This window comes from Pezoporus occidentalis, unplaced genomic scaffold (assembly GCF_034315485.1).
Source record: "Pezoporus occidentalis ecotype Australia unplaced genomic scaffold, CSIRO_AGI_Poc_V1 ctg15, whole genome shotgun sequence".
In the NCBI taxonomy this organism is placed as follows: Eukaryota; Metazoa; Chordata; class Aves; order Psittaciformes; family Psittacidae; genus Pezoporus; species Pezoporus occidentalis.
In genome coordinates, this window is record NW_026913316.1 from 5,272,254 (window position 1) to 5,291,017 (window position 18,764).

Consider the following 18,764-nt stretch of genomic DNA (forward strand, 5'->3'; position numbering starts at 1 on the left):
CTCACAGGCCATGCTGGTGCAGAATTCGTGTGCTCCACTGAAGAAGCAGAGGCCCTTGGGCTTGCACTGGAGCCTTTCCTTGTCCTGCCAGCAGCACAGGGCTTCAGGCACAGCCTGAAGTCCAGGGGTGAAGAGGCTGCACATGCTTGGGTTGGAGCTCCCCCTTTTAACCTATGGATCACCTTCCCATTTGACTCACAACCTCCCCTTCTCCTAGAGCCAGGGACACGCTTCCCAGCGAGTGGAGGATAAGCGGTTCCTTTTGTCTGAAAAGTAGTGAACGATTCCTAAAAGCACAAATTTACATTTTATGATTTTGGCCCTTTTTCCAAGCTGTTTCTCATTCTTGGAACTCCTTCCCTCTTTTATGATCCAAGCAGCCGCCCATTTTCATTTAAATCATTCCTTGAAACACACTTTCTCTGTGAAGCCTCCGGCTACAGACGACTGGATATGGAAGAAAGTGTGTTTGAATTCAGAACAAGGGTTTTGTTTGAGCAAATTGTTTGGGGAATAGCCACTTTTTATACCACACCTGATATTCAACAGAGTATTAGCATACAAACAAGGATTTATTATTCACTAGTCATTATTTCATTATTCCTCTGTTTAAAAGAGATCCAGTCGTCTAATCACAGCACCAAGGGAATAGAAACATATCACGTCATTTAGCGTATCAATTACAGGCCTTAAATGAGGATGAGCAAGTAGTCATCATGAGTGGTTTGCCAGTTTACATACTCTCTAGGGGGGGAACAAGGGTCTGGCTGCAAACAAACAAATAAATGAGCATTTTTGGGTAGTCTGTTTGCAATCAATAGCTGAAGAGAGTCTTTTTCCAACCCAACTCTGTCATGAAGAAAAACCTCATTTAAAAACAGTTGGGGGGGGGAAAAGTATTTAATTGTGTCATTTTAAACCATCTCCTTTACTTAATTTGTGGATGGTGTTTTGTGTCTATATGTTCTCTAAGCTAGTTCGCAGTGCCATATGGTAAGGATTTCTTTCCACAGCAATTGTCAATGCTACAATATTCTTAATAACTTTCAGCCAACAGTGAAAAGGCAGATTTTCTAGAGCTGCAGTGAAAACTGGTGGCACAGGAGGGAAGAGGTTCCAGGAGGTGTTTGGAACAGAACCTTTGTACCCTCCATGCACATTTTCTCCTGTGTCCCCGTGCACATTCACACACATAGGTACACGTGCACCCTGCGGCCCTACACGCTTCGCTTAGCTCCAGCAAAAGCTGAGGATCTTGGAAGAGGAGCTGTGGTCTAGGGAAGTGACTGCCACAAGCCTTTTTGGTCCCATGCGTGGGATTCCTTGCACAGAAAACCAGCAGTGGATTTATGTGCTACACACAGCAGGCCAGATAATACAGTCGTGGGAGGAATGCCCAGTTGTCTGTGTGGGCGCAGAGTGTCATCCCCGAGTACCATAAATTCCTCCTGTGATCCACCGAAATTCTGTCAATTCAATCCAAGACATCATTAACCTCGACAACCGTCTTGTTCCTTTGCTCTCAAGGCTCTATTATTTTTTCATTTACTTTCTCACTATATGGAGCCCAGAAAAAAGGCTGGATCATGCTAACTTAACTGCTGCATCAAGGACTCAGTGGATGGGAACAGACGTCCTTCCCTGAGAAGAACCCAGCTGAATAAAGTTAGCAGAACCATTTGACACCACATAATCAGGCAAACACTGATAACTGCCCTGTGGTGAGACAGAAGCATTACGCAAAACAAACCAAAGCCTCTTGCTAAACATTTGTGTTCAGGTAAATATTACATGGCCGCACGCTGTCCATTCATAAGGTGGCACCAGGAGGTCACTGTGCTGAGCACAGCTGTTCCCCCTTGCATCCCCTTCCCACCAAGACCTCAGGAGCCAGCTGCTGACTTTGGCCAGTGAGTACTGTACCGCATTGGCCTGAATTGCAGAAAGTCATTAGAGGATCGTGACTATCCCACCTTTCCAAACAGTAAATATGTGTGCGTGTGTGTGTTTGTGTATGAAAAACAGGGCAGGTATGAAAAATACTACGGAAAAGATGAAATTCATATCGCCAGTACAGAGTTAAGATGCAGGCTGTCTGTAGCGTAGGTACTTCTTTTCTGTCTTTGCTGTTCGAATCCAAACTGACCAGGTTGCTCCCTTTTTTCCCCTCTGAGGAAACAAATGTTGCCACCAGTTCTTGTGTGATAGATGTTCTCTGGTGAGCATTGCCTTATTAGCACATCCTGCAAAATGATAACCGGTGGTGCAAAGTCCTTGCCTAACATTTATAAACAGTTCCTCAGAAGAAACGCCAGGCACTCCAATGTATTTAATTTTAGGAAAGCAGCTGGTCCAAAACGGTGGAGACTGTATTATTAGTCTCTCTCTGGGGCAGGACTGATCATGCTTTCCCATGGAGAGAACGGGCAGATGCAGTTTAGGAGCAGCTTTGGTGTCATGTAGGAATCTGGTATTCACTGTACCAAAAATTTGGCTGCCCAGTGGAGGGGAGATGACCGAGCTTGGTCTATGCATGCAGAAAGGACAAATATCCCATAGCTATGCCCTGCAGAGCTGAACAGGGTCAGAATAGTCACTGGTCTATACAGACAGACCTAAGCTACAAAGCCTCTGACCCAAGCACACGTTCTTCATCCCAAGGGCAGTGAGGTGGTGCCACCTCAGCCCCCCTTAATTACTGAGTATGGAGAAAGCATATGGAAAACCTCAGGATGGGGAAGCAGCACAAGATGTCTTTGTAGAGTGCCTGTGCCAGTAACATTGCCCTGCATCCTTCTAGGAAGCAAGCCAGGGAGCAAAGCTTCTGCGAAGGGAGCTCTGAAAGCCTTGATTCAATTTGTACCCAGCTCAGCTCCATGACTGTCTCTTAGCTGCTTCAAATTACTTTCTTTTTGGCAGCCCAGGAATTAAATGTTAACTCAGAGAACTGTATTAATCTTTATTAGCAAGGAGCTGGAATCTAAATAGCTTGAACCTCGGTTCTCTGGTGTGTCAACTGAAGCAACGTGCATTTATCCCGTCTATAAATCAGCTTGTCTGACAGAGCAGCCAGAAGAAATGCCACAAAACCACAATAGTCTAAGCACAGTGTTTACCTTGAAATTGTTCTATGATTTACTTTAAAAAGCCCAAAACAAATAAACAAACAAAATCATGACAAAAACTAGGAACTGTCCCAGGAAAGATAAAAAGATGAAAATAATGCAACATTTATTTACTTAAAGCTTTTTCCCAATATCACAGCTTACAATAGCACACTGCAGGTTTTCAGCTGCTATTGTAGTGTTTCTGCAAAGGAAACTCCCTCTTAAATAGTTCTTATCTAAGGGAAGAAGCTGAATTTCTTCACTACAATGCAGCATGCACAGAAAATGCCTGCTTGCCATCTAAACCCATTTCTTTTTTTGAGGCAGTGGCCAACACCAGATGCTTGGAGGAAAAAAAACGGTGAGAAGTGCTAAAATGAGCAATTACCAAGGAACCTGCCCCTAGCAAAAGCTGCCTTCTAATCGCTGGGAAATTTATTGTTATTTATGATCTAAAGTGTGGTGATTTATATCCCTTGTAATTTGTTATTCTACTGAGTAAAATGTTTGGTGTTTTTTATTATTCATGGGCCTTTTTAAATCTTATTATTTCTTTGCTGACCTCAATAATAGCAGCTGGGGCAGTAAGTTCCACAAGTTAATTATTGGTTGTGTATAAAGCACCTTCCTTAAAAGAATTGTATTTTACTTACATTTGCCTCCTAATTCGCTTGATTCTCTCATGCTCCTGCACTCTGAGTATGGCTACTTCTTCTATAAGGTTCAGTCTTCTGCTTTAACTACATCTTCAGAACCATTGCTCATTTGTCAGCTCCAAGCCTGTGCATCCCTTTGTGTGTAAACAGAGTCTTTGTGTGACCATTCATTCCACAGATGATACTTTGGCCATCAACCTTGCTGTGGCAGGTGTTTACCAAAGGTGTCCATGCTGCAGGACTGCTTTGTTCTAGCGAGGTGACCCCCCAAGTTTTGGTAAACAACAACAAAAAATCAGGATCTCTTCCTAAATTCTCTTCCTAATTAGGAAGCGAGCCCCTGAGCAGGGCTTGGACCAGCCACGCTCGCACCGCCTGCCAGAGCTGTCACCATGGGGAAATATATTGTCCTCAGAAAATCCTGCCTGACAGCGCGCACTGAAAATAGTGCCTCGCTGGGGCTTGCCTCCCTCCCATGGCCCTTGCTGGAGCCTCCCGCTTCCCAACGCTTCCCCTGGCTCTCCCACTGCCAACTGGGGGTCTGTCTGCTGCACCCCAGGGCACAACTGCCAGGGACAGATCCAGAGCCACACAGATCCAGTGCCAAAACTGCATGTCCCTTCCCTATCCCCTCCCTGCATTTCCCCAGGGGGGTTTGCTCAGGGCTGGGGCAAAACCAGTGACTTCCCAGTCCTGTCTCAGCCCAGCATTAGGCCAGTGCTCCTCAGCTCATATGGAGGCTTTATTTCTCACTTACCTGTTATGGGGAATGGAAAACCTTCTTCCTGCTTCATTTAGCCCCTGTGCCTGACCCGGACCCCTCTCTTACACCACATGCCCAGCCTGTACTTGTGTCTCCAACCTCCTGATGCAGAAACCCTTAGTCTACCCCAAAGCATTGCTCTGCTCCTCATGGACTTGAAGAAAGGGCAGTAGGGCAGAGCTGGGATTAAAACCAAGCAGATGTGAAAGCCACAGAGCAGCATGTTTCTTGTGTGGAGACTTTTTTCCATTGCTTGCAAACTGTGTGGTCCTGCCATGAGGAGTAAGTGTAGGCAGGTGCTCCATGCAAGGGAACTCCAGCACAACCACCATTCTTTGTAGAGCAGGCTATACCCAGCTTCAAGGCCACCCAAAATGCTTTAGCTGCAAAAAGCTCAGCCACATGGTTATCTGGTTACCAAAGATGTAAGCTCCAGTGAAAGATGATGGGAACAAGATTTCCTGATTCCTACTATGCTTCCTGGTGGCTTCTCTGTTGAAAATCAACAAAGAACAAGGGGTTTCCATTCCCATTCCCAACCCCATCCCCACCACACAGTATGCCTGCCTGCAGTTACTACTGTCCCTACATTGCTTCAGAAACAGTGATTAAACAACCTATAAGTATATATTTGTGATGGTATGCAGTAAATCAAATATTCATTTGGGCTGGACATGTCTGGTCTTCTAATTAACTTGAAGTATTCAACGTTGACAGCTCAGAATGTCAGCACAAGTTTTGCATTATGGTTTTCTTTTTCTGCTCTCAGCCCACACTGCATGCATGCAATGATGTCATCTGAAGACCAACTTTTATCTTTGAAACAGTAGTTCTGAGTCTTCCCAATTGCACTGAAAGGACTCCAAAATGAAGAAAGAAACAGAGAACTTAAAATACGGACTTTAAAAATAGCAGCAGTTTAAATTAAGCTCATTAATCTGGGAGAATAACTCCTAATGTACTTTTTATTTACTTGGGCTGATAAGATGAAGCGTACCAGTCAGACTTGTTTCAGAAACTCAAGCATTTTCCTGATGTTATTGAATCATGCAAGAAATACCAGTATTTATCCAGGGTCACTGGAAACCCCATTCCAGAAATCCTGGGGAGAGCGGGATGCTAGGATTCAGGGCACAGCAGTGAGACAGACATACGCTGCTGAGGTAGGAAGGCTATGAGAATGCGGGACGCTTTGAAGTTGGTGGAAGAGAGTCAATATACCAAGTCAATATACCAAGCAGTGGCATGGCTGTAAGAAGTGATGTGGTATCTGGAGGCAGGATGGAGGGACAGGAGAAGAGGCACATGGTTATCCACTCTTTCTTTATAGGTCACATTTCCTATCCTGAAAATTTGTGTCAGGTCGGGCAAAACCCTTTTTGGACCATGCGATCTCCCGAGAGCCATGGGACTGATGGGGCATCCCATGGTGCTGACCCAGCCTGAAAGTGCACAGCAAGCCACTCATCCACTTCTAGCCTAGAATGTGCTTCCTCCCCAGACCTGGGTGTAAGCTCCTCCTCCAGGTCTTTACAAAACATTTATGGAGGAGCTGTTCATGTCTCTGCCTCTTCCTCAAGCTCTTTTGAGAAATGGCTCTCTCCACCTTTCTAAGCTGCAGCTCTCTGTGGAGCTAACAGCATCTCCCTGTTAGGGCAGCCAGCAAGGTGGCTGTGAGCGCTGAGTCTTTGCAGGAGGCCATGCTCCTTGTTCAGAGCTGCTTCACAGCATGATGGGCTGCTGCACTGCATGGACAAGCTCCAAGAAGTCCCATGCTGTAACCAGCATGGCCATGGATGGGGTATGTTGAAGATATGTTAAAAAGCCTGTCTTGCAGGTATGAGTTGTAAAGAAGTGTAGAGGATAGGTAGGAAAAAACTCAACACTATCCAAACAGGAAAGCTCTGCTACTACAGTGCTGCAGGGAAACAGCAAGTTTGGGCTTACCACAGTTTTCCTTCTCCTGGTACAATTCCTTGTTCAGTGTTAGAAGGAAAGGACCCAAGCTATCACACCGCACCCTCCTCTGTTCCAGCTCTAGAAAGGGTCCCTGCTTTAGCTTTGCCAGTATCATATATATAACTAATGAAGCAAATTAGAGAGACAAGTTCAGGCCTTTGTGCTCAGGCCAGGACAAAGGCTGACTCAGCAGGGGCTGCCTCTACTCTAGAAGTAGAGGGTTTGTCCACAAGCAGCAATTAAGATGTCACCTCTATTTGATACAGAAATCACGTCTGCATATGTTCTACAAGCAATTTTCCTCTACAAATGGAATTAAATCCTACTAATGCAACCATGAGAAGTTTTTCCAATATTCAGTGCAAGACCGAACCTGTATATAGTGGAGGGTGTTAGCACCAAGCTCTTTCCCATCTAAGAAAATACCCAGGAGTCTGAGAAGTGCTGCACAATGTGAGCAAGCCTGACCTTTTTCCAGACAGCAGCAACAAATTATCAAGCTGGAAAAAAAGAAAGAGAGGCAGTCCTTCTAAAAAGGAAAGTGAGCTCTGGAAACTGAGTAATTTAATGCTCTTTAATGTCTCCAGCCAAGCTTCATATCACTTGGAGCAGTAAGGGGAAAAAAAATAGGAAAGAAAGAAAAAATGAAACTACCTTTAATTCCCATGAGGAGGTCACAGAGTTTATCATGTCCAAAGGCTTACAGCCTGGTGCTGGGGCTACAGAAACCAGCAGGGAGCAATCCCACAGAAAATGATACATCTTTTCCCCTACTGTCTGCATTTTGCTTCTTTAATCAGATAAAACCACTCATTATATTCAGTATACTTAGAAAAGAAAGAGAGATAGGAGACTGTGCCTTTTGTTCAACTCCTTAAAGGCCTTAAAGAGAACCATAACAAAAAATTCAGTCTACCTGCCTGGCCGCTTCTCTCATCTCATAGAAGATAGGAAAGCTGTTTTCTTCTGTTTTCTTTAAGCCTTAGCTCAGAAATCCAGGTTATCTCTCTCTGGTTTTTCCTTCTTACAGCTCAGACTTTCAGGCATGGCTATCTTACTTGATGTGAGCACTGAGGACTTCGGGAAAGTCAACCATCCGTGCCTTGGAGCAGGGGAGCCCATTGAGTACTTCTACTGCTAGCACACCAACCATGCAGGTGAACCCAAATGTGCCCAGCACTGTTTATACACACAGAGCTACCAGCAGTGGAGTGAGAAGTTGTCTTAAAAAATATATGACCTTGCCTCTGCAGCAAGTGGTAGAGAAATCTCCCAATCCGCTTCATTAGTCCTCTCAGCAGGCATGGACAAGGCTGCCATAAACCTACCCTGCAGGTCAGAAAAACGAAGCAAACCTTTTAGGACTTCTTCATGTACTTTTAGAATAATAACGGAGGGAAAAAACCCTGTGTTGAGCAGAAGTTTCTATCACAGAGACATCAAAGCTTTTAAGCCTGGACTATTGTAATACAAGATTGCTCCAAAACAACAGCTTGTTAAGCAGGCAGGTACTTACCTGTAAGGCTGAGCAGACTACAGAGCCCATTTCTACCACAATAGCTACCAGCTATTCTGCTGCGCAAATACGCTCTTCAGCTACACGGCTGCAAGCGAGCTCCTATCTCCGCATAAGGGAGAAAACACTCCTTCAGTCCTGCTGCAGCAGCTGCCTGCCATGGGGATAAGGTTTGAACTTGTAGAGAAGAGGCAGGGCCACACCTGGGAGCTCGCTGTGGTTGACGATGAAGTCAATGAAAGTCAATGTTTAGCCCTTGCTTCAATTCTCAAGTTTTGCACCATTTCTCCAACATTTCCAAAGGGCAGAAGAGACATAAACTGTTCATGAACCCTTCTTGACTGGGCTTAAACAAGGGTAGGAAGGACTGAAACAGCATTTCAGCTACTATTAAGGCTCCAAAACTTAGTGCTAGAAAAGTGATGGTCTGTGAATGGGATTAACAGTAAAGTGTGGCTTTACCGTTAAGTGCTTTACAGCTCTTCATCCCCATGGGAAATTTTGCTTTAGGAAGCTCACAGGCTAATGACCAACACATAGGCAAGACCTATCAAAAGGGAATGACAGCTCATAAACCATCCATACACAGCTGGAGCAAGATGCGAGCTGTGCCAGTGACAAACTTTTGTCTCCAGTCTGAGGGCAAAGCTGACACTCTCGGGGGAGCTGATCTGTGAGGCAAACCAGTTATGGTGGGGTTTTAACTAATCAGCCTGTGGCAGGATTGAACCGAGGCCACAGGCCATGAAGAGCACCTGTGACTCCTTCACTAACCTCCATCTACTGGGACAACGCTTAGGTGAGACCAAGTATGAGCAGGTCCTTGCTGTGCCCTTTTGACTCTCTTCTATCAAATGACCCCTTAGGACCATAAGTACTCTAGAAACTGGCCTGGATCCCAGCTGGCTCTAGGACTGTGTGTGTAAAAGGGGCTGAAGGCCATCACCAGTGAATCCACTCACTGAGGCACAGTGAGAGCAGCCCTGGGCCACCCCCAAATGCCTCACCACAGTCCAGAAGGGACACTGCATGGGGCTGCTTTTGAAAGGCAGCTTTTGCTCTTTTTGTGGCTCCTCCTTCCCTCCATAAGATTTGCTTGGGCATCAGAACGAATGTAGGAAGCCTGAGCCATCCAGGCAGCTGGAAAGACCTGCTGCCTCCAGGAGGAAGAAAGCCAGGCTCATTTAGTTGTTTTCCAGGAGGAGCCAGAGTTATCCTGGCAGCTGAGCTGGTTGCTTGCCAGGAAGAGCAGGGGAAGCTAGGGAGGTTGTTTCTGAGGAAAACCTCAACCTTTGGCTTAAAATGTGTGGCACAAGACCCAGGGATGCAGTTGGGCTGGGAGTCAACATCTGAAGACAAGAAAATATTTATGGATGCTTGAGCAGTATTTGCAGGACAGAGAGAGGAGATGTGTGCTCTCACTGATTGTGGGTGAGGAGCCTGGAAGTGGTGCAGCACAGCGAAGCAACACACCACGCTTCTTGAGACATCACTAATGCTTCTGCATGAGCCTGGGGGCTCTGGGGACAGCAGGGTTTCAGCTGACACGGGGCTGCATGCACGTTCTGAAGAGTTCAAATGAGGCTTTAATAGGTCTGGCTCGCTTATCAGCGCCTCTAAGAGCTCAGGGTTCAGATAAGCACTGCAGAAGATGCAGATTTAAGCAAGTGTAGAGAGGAATCTTATTTTTTCATCCATCACTTTATAGGTTTCCTTTGTAACCTCCTCAGCAGGTATGTGTGCGTGTGCGTGTGTAACATCTTCCCCATTCCATCTGGTTGTGATTAATTTAGGTATAAGGCAGTCGATGTAACTCGTTTGTACATAGTTATTTCAATTTCTAGATATGCCATGTACAAAGGGTTGTTCAGGCGCATGTCTGTCAGCCTATCTTCTTTCAGCAGCTTAGGGAAGGGAGAAAAAGCAGTAGGAAAGGATATGTGGTGTTTTGAATAGTCATAATTCTTCACTTTGTCCTCTATGGACATATTTTTCTCAAGCCTGCTGGTTTATCTTGAGCCCATGGACTTGAAAAAACATATCATTAAAGGATTTTTGTTTCTTTTTTGCTTGCAGCAATAAAAAGATAATTGGAGGGGAATACAACCTATTTCTCTCCTGAATAATCTCCAGCATGGGCCAGTGACTGCTCTGTGGTCAGTGGTCTGCTGACCACCATGGTCTGGCAAAACTGGCTGTGAGGAGACACTGAATTCTGAAAACCTCTGACCTCTTCCCCACGCAGCGACGCCATGGGCTCTGTCCCTGCTGCCAAGCTCTGCTCCTGCATCCAGCATCACAGTGGGCACAAAGCACATCGTGCTTTGCTCAGTACTGCACCAGGAAGCCCCTAGAGTAGCTTGAAATGGGGAAAGGACAACCAACCTGCCCAAGGATGAGCTTACATGGATCAAAGTTGTGTTGTGGTTGCAGTTGGTAGTCCACCACCGCAACCTAGGTAGCTCCCATTAAAGGTCCTTTATTTGTGATCTCTCTTCTTCCTGAAAGATACTGTAAGGGGCATGACAGAAGAGGGAGGTCAGCTTTGGGCATCATAGAAGTCTCAACTAGCTGGACAAAATGTACTGTGGGTATAACTAGGGGGCAAGGCATGACACTTCTGCTAGTGTTTCCTATCTTACGAGCTCTAATAATGCACTTCGGCAGCTATCCTGTGCCTAAGCTGTCACTGCTGAGAGGTGTCCTGGTATTGATCAGGTTATTGTGGTCCAAGGTAACATTTTAACCCATTTTTAATCTCATACAAGATCATGTGGGCTTTGGAAACCTTTTCTGTAAACTAGCTTCATAGTTCAGTTGTCTGGGGCTACCTGGATTTATAGGTGACCTTTTTTTGGCTAAACGGTTATATAAAGATGACATGAGAATATATTGTGCTTTGCCTGCCAGATTTTTTCTCACTCTTGGATTGTGATCGAGGTCCTGCTCCTGCTTGTGCTAGTAAGAGTTGAAACATTTACTTAGTGCCTAAATGCATTTACCTGAGCCCCTGCTGAGATCTTCTGGCTGTAAAGACAACTTACCACCTTTAATCAACGAAGTGCCTCACAAACATTACCCACAACACCTTTATGAGCCAGTAACCCACCATAAACACCCGCAGTTTCACACCCAGGGAAGCTAGAACATATGAGTTAAACTGATTGCCTTATATAATAGTGATATGTTGGGAGGCTCACAACTGATCCCAAAGACTTGGACCTCCCCAGTGCTCAGCAAAGGCCCAGCAGTTCAGCTACCTCCTCATTCTCTGCAGGGTTGCTTTTGAAACAGATAGGACAGGGGAGGCCAGCAGAGGGAATAGCCTATATGAAGGACTGGAAACTGGGATGTGCAAGAATGAGGTGATTGGGTCACAGAAGAAGCCTAGGAGGAGGTAAAAATTGGTCTCAGGACCATCCTCTGTCCCAGTGAGGGAATCACATCCAGAAACTGCTCAGAAACCAGGAGGTTTTAGCTCCGGCCACATACTAAGATTGTGAAATTTTGTTCCCTTTGGGTGATTGTTCCAGATTTCCCCAGTTTTGCCACACACATTTCAGAAGCTGGACTGCTACCCATTCAGCAAACCCCATCAGAACCTGCGGAAGGACTGACAGAGGAGCTGAGGGTACATTACTGTGGGACACTGGACCACAGAGGTGGTCTGAAACCACTGATTTACTGCTCCCTTGCAAATCTCCGTCAAGTCTTTACCCTCTATGGGTCACCCATTTCTTCTTCGACATGAACCAGTTACATTTGTTCTGCTGATAATGGCTTTATCTTTCTTTCCTTCTTTGACCATGTTGGCCACCCTGACCTTGCAAAAATGAAATGAAATACCACACAGGGACCTAATGATTTAAATATGAGACTGCACATTTCATCTTGAAATTCAGATGATCTTATTAAGGTGCGGAGGGAAGGCAGACAGAAGTACAGCCTTTTGTGTTTGGTTGGGTACATGTATTATTTATGATGTAGAATGAATGACTGATTGCCTTGAATTCTGATATGTGAGGCAAATAAAGAAATGTTACCTCTTTGTATGCAATGCTACAGGAAAGTGGTTTCTTCATGCCTCTGATGTGGGGAAAGCTGCATTATGGCACATTTCATACGTTTAAGCTGCAGCTGAAAGGTAAACAGGCAGAGCTGCTTTAACAACAAGGACCTACAGTCATCTGTGGGGCAAATTCCATTATATTTAACAGTACAGTACCAGAGCTATATTTGCCCAGTATTTGCTGATTAAAACTTCATGTAACAGCAATGTGATTACTGGCAAGGCAGTGACCTTCACCCCTGCAATTCGGCTTTGAGGGCCACACAACTCTGCAGCTGAATAATAGGCTCATGTCTGCAGAAGACTTCAGTCATAAAAATCAAGCCACTGCTCTGACTTTGTGATTTTCCTCATAATGGCCTTCAGGACAGCAGGTGAATTAATGTCTGTTCCACACTGCCAAAACGACCTCTAAATCATTAAAGGCAAAGAGAGGAAAACTGTGAACTTGAATACGGTAGGAAAGGACTCGGGTCACCAACTTGCATACTCTATCAATAATACCATAAGTAATCACACTTTCAGCAGGTGTTCAAAAGTAATTTCAACCCCATTCTTCAAGTTGCCTTTCTTAGCACATAAATGGAGAGGCTGACTCTATTTTTTAGTGCAACTAGAGGCTGTGAGACAATGTCTTTCCCTTCCGTCCCCTCCCACAGGAGTCCTGATGGCAGGGGATCAACTGTTTCCCAACCATTGCTATGTACGCTTCATTTACTTTCTTGTTACATATACAGACCTGCTGAGTGTTGCCTATCTTCCTTGTATGTTTATGTACAGTACATAAAAAAGGACAGAGCACCCACACAGATAGACTCGGACATATGTAATCTAGCTATATGAGTTTAAATATAAACTAGAGTGTGCAAGGTATTTTAAGGTGAAAAGCTCCACATAACTGCTGACTATCCTTAAAAGTTGTATTTCTCCTTTTTTGCTTAGCATTTACTGTCTGTAAGTGACGGCAACTGGATAAGCAACTTTCTCACAGGATAATGTCTTTCTGCTTCTACATCGTGCTGAGGCAAACTGTAGACAGCCTTGTGTGAGCAAGGGAAGGACGCTCATTTCCAAAGCAGACAGACACTTACCAACACCCTTCTGCTACCGAAACTATATTCTTTTGTAAAAGAAACTTAGGCAGACATTGTAAGAGTCACTGTTACTCTTGTAATGTGCAATGAAAGATTGACTTTCATATTACCTGTCTGCTGCCCCTATCATAGAATCATAGAATCTTCTAGGTTGGGAAAGACCTTTAACATCATCAAGTTCAACCTGGGGTAACCCAGGACTGCCAAGACCACCACTAAACCATGTCACTGAGGGCCTCATCTACATGGTTTGTGAACGCTTCCAGGGATGGTGATTCTACCACTTCCCTGGGCAGCCTCTTCCAATGACTGCTCACTCTCTCTGTGAAGAAAATTGTTCCGAATACCCAGTCCAAACCTCCCCCGGTGCAGCGTGAGGCCGTTACCTCGTCCTGTCACTTGTTACCTGGGAGAAGAGACAAACCCCAACCTCACTACAACCTCCTTTCAGGTAGTTATAGAGAGTGATCGGGTCCCTCCCGAGCCTTCTCTTCTCCAGACTCTCTATGCTGCCCTAGATATCAGCAAAGCCATTGCCAGTCAATACACGGACTATTTTACCAGCCAACAAATGTAAATGAAAGCAACCCTCCTCCTCTACCAGATTTTGATAGCCTGATCCAGTGCAATAACTAATACCTGAATAATCTCATTGACTTTCTGCAGTTTTCTGGCACAGCAAGTCACTGGTCACCACAAGGGCTTTCCTACACAGAAGGGCACCACTGCGAAGGCTCAGCCACACACAAAATTGTAGCTATACTGGTATAATAAAAATGGTATAATTTCCCTAGGGTAGAAACAGTTATACCAGTATAAATATACTTATTTATGCTGAAATTTCTATTTCCATACAAGCAGGCGAATAAGCTGTAGCGGTATAAAGCCCCTTTGTGCCAGTACAACAGTGTCCCCAACTAGTGGTTATATTGGTTTATCTATTTCAGTGAAAAATAGCACACCTCTAAGAGAAATAGTTGTACCAGTACAAAACCTATGAGTTGACCAGGCCTGAGCAAAAACTTTATAAGAAAGGCTGCTTTTTTCCCCCTCAATACTATAAAAAACATCTTAATAAGTAATCTGGCTGGATATTTTTTGAGCACTGGCTTGGATTACCTTTCAGTACTCACTGGCAAATGTGGATTAAATATTCAGTAGTCCGAAAAGCAGGGAGGCTTCCCGGCATGATGCACTGCTTGCAGGGAATATTGTATTTTAATCCTTCTTATTCTGGTTCTTTTCCATTTTAAGCAGCAGTTAATACACAGTGTGGAGTTAGTGGTGTGGACAGGGGATGGGTGAGGAGCTGTGCTCACTAGGGCTGGCTGAGTGGAGGGCTGACACAAGATCTCTTCTTGACCCGCTGCTTTTGGGGCTGGTTTGGGCTTCCCTGCCAGACCCCACAGCACAGCCAGGGGGACGAGGCAGGAGGGTACGGAGCTAACAGTTGTACCCACAACCCAGTGGGAGACAGAGGAGCTTCAGAAATCAGGCGGACCAAACCACACGGCAGAACCTGTTCCCTTAAAAACTGGGAAATGCAACCCTCATCACGCTGGTGGCTGGTCCCATGATCCTGCGGGTCTGACTCATGGTTCTTCATCTCCGATAATTCTGCCTCACACACCTAAAAATAAAACCTGCTGCTAGGCACAGGTCAGGTAGAGCTGAGACGTGTTTCTTACAAAACCAGGTTTACACCTTCCGCTCGGTTCTTCATGGGCAGACGCCAGTGCTGGACTGGTTTGCTGCCATGGAGGATAATGTCACCTGCTCTTGAGAAAAACCTCCCCTGGAATGTCAGCCTATTTTTTCTAATGCCACCTTTGATTTTTGGTGACAATTTAGTGTCCTGGGCATATGAGGAAAATGCACATTTTCCCCACTTGTGGTAATGGTGGAAAACTTTCTCCTGGTTTAAGTAAAAGGTATGTGAGGGGAACTTAGAATCATAGCATCAACTGGGTTAGAAAAGACCTTTAAGATCATCAAGTCCAACCACTAGCCCAGGACTGCCAAGAAAACCACTGAACCATGTCACTGAGGGCCTCATCTATACAGCATCTTTCAGCTTGCTGAAATCAGTTTTGAAATCTCATTCACACTGCACCTTTGGTACCATAACATCAGATCAGCATCCTGAGGAAAACAAGAAATCCTCATCTTCTGTTCCAAGTTTTGGGAACATGCAGCACATTGTTACCCTGGATTGGGCTCTGTGTGGTCTGTTAGCGCCAGGAAAAACACTCTGGAAGAGAGGTACTGCATCTTGCCGGAGACCACACAAACCCAAGAACAGCTCTTCTGATTCAGCGCAAAAAAAGAGAGAAATGGGGGAAGGAAAACAGAAAGTACAGGCTGTCCCCAAGCCCTTTCTTTACTGGTGCAATGACTGTGCTCACCAAGTTTCGACTTGTTTCAGAATTGGGATTAAAATCCCCAGTCTTTCCACTGTGAAAAGAAGGGTGAGCTGTGAGCCTGTGCTGATGCGAGGGTTTTCCCTGAGAACAGGACTTCTCCTGTGCCCGGTCACTTTTTGGGAATTTTATTAGCCTGAAACAGTCTCCATTGCCTCCTCAGCACAGTGTGGAACACAAGATCTACTCTTCACAGATCGTGCCCAGTGATTTAGAACGTGCAAATGACTTAAAACGATCCGTGCTCCCTCCACCTGGAGCTGCCTGCCTGGGCTGCCGTCCTGTGTTTATACAGGGGCTAATAGAAAGAGCCTTGTTAAAGCACTTGGGCACTGTTGAAGCAGCATTATCAGGAACTTTCTCCTCTCCAGTCTTCCCGTGGGGATAGCGAGCAGCATAGCTACAGGTGAGCAGGAAGCTATAATGGAGATACAGGCTATTTAACCATCAGGGAACTTCTACCATGCAAAAAATATGTTTTAAATTTAGCAGCTGGATTCCAACTCCCTCTTGTACTATGTGTTTGTTGGAGATGTGTCTAGTTATAGATACAAGTGCCTAGGAATATTACCTAATATTCCATGCTTTACACATAGAATCAGAATGATTAGGGTTGCAAAGGACCTTAAGATCATCTAGTTCCAAGCCCCCTCTCATGGGCAGGACCACCTCACACTAAACCATGTCACCCAAGGCTCTGTCCAACCTGGCCTTGAACATCTGGGAGAACAAATAAAAACGCAGGGGTACACTAAGGTGTCTGGTATGAAAGCCAGCAGATCTTCCCTACCTTTCTGAAGCTTGCACTATACCAATGACAGGCTGAGTTTGTTTCTTGTTTGATCTGTACTTACTGTATTTAGTATATAGGCCAGGAAGCTGTGTGACTTGGAGAACAGGGCCAAAGCATGACACAGGACGAGTTCCAAGCTCCAGTTCTCTCTCCACCACTGACATCCTGGGTGACCTCAGGCAAGTCACCAGGCTGCTTTGCTCCTATCCTCCTCTTCTGACTCTTCTCATTTGTAGAGGTCTGTGGGGCAGGGACAGTAGCATTGTGTTTGCACAGTACCAAACACAGTAGGGCTCAGGAGCTCAGTTAAGGCTTGTATTTACAAATATAAGTAAATAGTAATATAAATAGAAGACATTCTGCCTGCTCAGCATACTGCTGCTGCAAAGGATTAACCCATTCCAGAAGTCCAATGTCTTCTTGACCGCTTTGATGCCAGGACAAGATGAATAAAACATGCTGCTCATTACTTTTAAAAAAGCATTTGCATAAAATATATTGCTATATTTTACTACATTTTCCTGTTATGCAAGCCCACCTTTATGTGGTAAGATTTATTGCAAGCTAAGATTTATTGACTTATTTCAGCATGGAAATGACTATTAAGATTGACCTGTCAGCAGTTTTTAATTTAATTGCTCTTTGATCCTTCAGCCTTGAACGTATTTGCATTTCCAACTAAGCATCTCTTGGCAACACTTGTAGAATACAGCAGAGCAGCAGCTGAGATGCAGAGTCCTAAGGAAACCTGCGAGTTTCCCCATTTCTGGAAGTGTCTTGGTGTTGAATTACCACAGCACTTCAATCTCACTTTATCCTTACAAGCATGCTTTTGGGTGGCAATAATATTGCTCTTTGCTTTCATTCCCTTATCTTTTAATTCCAATTTGAGCATAGAAGAGGTTGAATCTCAAAGGAACAATTTCCAACCTGACACCAAAATGAGATTCATCTAAATCTGTCCATATTCTCTGCTCCCTGCCCATGCAAGTGCGCAGGCTTCCTCCACAGGGTAGGGGGTGAAACCTGTGGTCACTCTGCATTGAAATAGTTCTTAGATTGCTCCTTAATGTAAAGCAAAGGTCCATGAGGATGGATAATTTAACCACGGCATTTATATGGAAAGTCATTACACAGCACCCTTCTCTGTGGAGAAAACCAGCACTAATATATGCAACCTAGTGCAAAACCGACTACTGGAAAAAGTAGGTTGGACAATCAGACCAATAAATGAGAATGAGGAACGGCCCTGTCCTGGAATAAAAACCCTGCTCTGATTCCCAGCTTGAACCTGGAAAAATTCTCTCTAACGACAGATGCATAGGATAAACCCAGCAAGCTTTAACTTGTATAACTGGGCTAGAAGAACACTTTGTACAAACACTGGCCCCAGCAGCACTAAAGCAGTAATTTTACAGTACTGTTGCTAAATTATTCATCAACACATGAAAATATAACTCTTTGCACTTCTGCAGCACTGCCTATATGCAAATTGCCTCTGACAGTTCCTTCCATAAGCTGGAAAGTTTGGAACATTAGCAGTGAGGTTAATGAGAGAGCGGAGAGGCACTGCGCAGGCAGCCAAACCACTGCTCTGTGCTCAGTGTTGGCAGATGAAGGAAAGCACTGGGTACACCCACCAACCACTATGGCTGATCCAAGAACTGAGGGCTGGATTTTAGCAGGAAAGGGTCTACAATGGGGATCATTCAAACCTTGTCTTGAGCATGGTAACTGACCTGTATTAGCAGGGCAGAGATACTTGCAGACTCAAGTGAAGTGAAGTCTCCTGGTGATTTCCAAATGTATCAGTAGTTTTGGTGGACTTACTGCTTACTGAGGCACCTCCTGTACATCACCTGCACTGTTAGGCGTTGCCATGGAAAAGAGGGCTGCAGCTCTTAAGGGTTACATGTGCCTCACTCTTTTGTCACGGGGCACACAAATCCATTTTCCTCTCCCTTCACCATCACCTCTGCACAGATTACTGGCTACTGGGATCTGGATACTGCAGTTGTGCAAAGGCTGAATCACAAATCACTCACAACCTCAACTGCCATTCACCTGTGCAGCCTCTGCTCATCGCTGCAGTGGAAGCACTCCACTTGCCACTGCGAGCAGTGGCTAAATCAAACCACATTTTGGTTTATTGTAAGGCAGAAAAAACAAAGTGACACAATCAACCACTGGTGCCACTCAAACCAGAACCCACAAGTCATGACCCACTTCCCCGTGCCAAGCACTACAAGGGACAGACCCCAGCGCTTCTGACAGAAACTCCTCTGTTGAATGCATGAAATGAGACAAAGGAAACCCATGCATATCTGCACTGTGTTTGCTTTGTTCCTATTGCAGTAAACACAGGTTACGATGCAGAAGACAATGAT

General features: G+C 45.0%; 2 long non-coding RNA genes across 3 annotated transcripts in view; both read right to left on the reverse strand.

Moving 5' to 3' along the window:
- LOC134159700 (uncharacterized) overlaps nucleotides 1–16,546 on the reverse strand; it is a 31,924-nt gene extending 15,378 nt beyond the window's left edge. Inside the window, exons 1-3 of one of the 2 annotated variants that reach the window (XR_009963262.1) lie at nucleotides 16,439–16,546; nucleotides 12,045–12,138; nucleotides 8,002–8,548 (exon numbers count right to left, since the gene is read on the reverse strand). This is a non-coding gene — a long non-coding RNA (uncharacterized LOC134159700). Of the gene's footprint in view, nucleotides 1–8,001; nucleotides 8,549–12,044; nucleotides 13,463–16,438 lie in introns of those variants that run through there. The other variant, XR_009963261.1, reaches the window with a different exon arrangement.
- On the reverse strand, nucleotides 886–5,712 carry LOC134159702 (uncharacterized). The gene is made up of 2 exons (XR_009963264.1): nucleotides 3,761–5,712; nucleotides 886–1,716 (listed from the first exon to the last, which is right to left on the reverse strand). It is a non-coding gene; the product is annotated as an uncharacterized LOC134159702 (long non-coding RNA).
- Nucleotides 16,547–18,764: the final 2,218 nt, after the last annotated feature.